The following is an 879-nucleotide window of genomic DNA, read 5'->3' as shown; positions in this document are numbered from 1 at the left end:
CTTCCTGTTTCGGTTTGGTACTCATTTGTCTTTATTTATTTCAGCTGTGCTTCATGTCCTCCAGCTGTGTCCACTTCCCTTCATTATTTTGTGTGTGTGGGGGTATTTATAGACCCTCTTAGGCCTGTTAGCTTTGTTAGCTTATCTTGTGTGTTTCCAGCCTGTTTCTACAAACTCAGTGCATTTGATTTACTTTCCTTCTGATGGATTTGTGTTTTATATCAGCTTGAATTAAATGTATGTTAACTTAACTTTTACTCCTTTTTGGAGGCCTTGTATTTAGATTAGATTAGATAAAACTTTATTAATCCCTCGGGCAGGTTCCTCCGGGAAATTCTGTAAAGAAAAAAAGCTTCACATGCACTGCGAGCAGGGTTTGAACCTGCGCGGGGAAACCCTATTGGATTTCAAGCCCAACACCTTAACCACTCGGCCATCACAGCAGAGCACTGGCGTGTTACAAAATTTTTAAAAAAGCAGGAAATTGCCAGTTGCAGCCCTTTTATGACGTGTAATACAAGACAGAATCAGTCTGAGTGTGATGAACAACGACAGTACATTTAATTATAAATAAAAACTAAAAAAAGGATTTTTTGTGCCAAAAATTAATATTTTCACCGTGTGCCGTTGTAATCATTAGAAGTGCTTCTCTTTGAGTCTGATGCACAGAACACACATTGTGGCAAAAGTGAGAGAGGCTGATGTGTTGTCAGAGCAAAATGCCCTCTGCTGAGAAAATAACCCTGCTTGAACCTCTCCTCACACACAGGAATGAAAGTGTAGTTGAAAGCTATTTTTTCCCAATTTGCTTCTGTTTAAGCAGATTGTCAACTGCTGAATACCAAAGCCTGGCTGCCCCTGACATTATTCATAGAGCAG

The 879-nt window shown here is 39.7% G+C and overlaps 1 non-coding gene across 1 annotated transcript; it reads right to left on the bottom strand.

Moving 5' to 3' along the window:
• Nucleotides 1–361: 361 nt before the first annotated feature.
• Nucleotides 362–443, bottom strand: trnas-uga (transfer RNA serine (anticodon UGA)). Its single transcript has one exon. It is a non-coding gene; the product is annotated as a tRNA-Ser (tRNA).
• Nucleotides 444–879: the final 436 nt, after the last annotated feature.

Source organism: Aulonocara sp. 'chitande type north' Nkhata Bay, linkage group LG9, assembly GCF_057382095.1.
Source record: "Aulonocara sp. 'chitande type north' Nkhata Bay isolate Kocher_YH1m ecotype deep benthic linkage group LG9, A_spYH_male_GT1.1, whole genome shotgun sequence".
Taxonomy (NCBI): Eukaryota; Metazoa; Chordata; class Actinopteri; order Cichliformes; family Cichlidae; genus Aulonocara; species Aulonocara sp. 'chitande type north' Nkhata Bay.
Note: the sequence above shows the minus strand (reverse complement) of the source record. Positions and strands in the feature narration are given on the sequence as shown.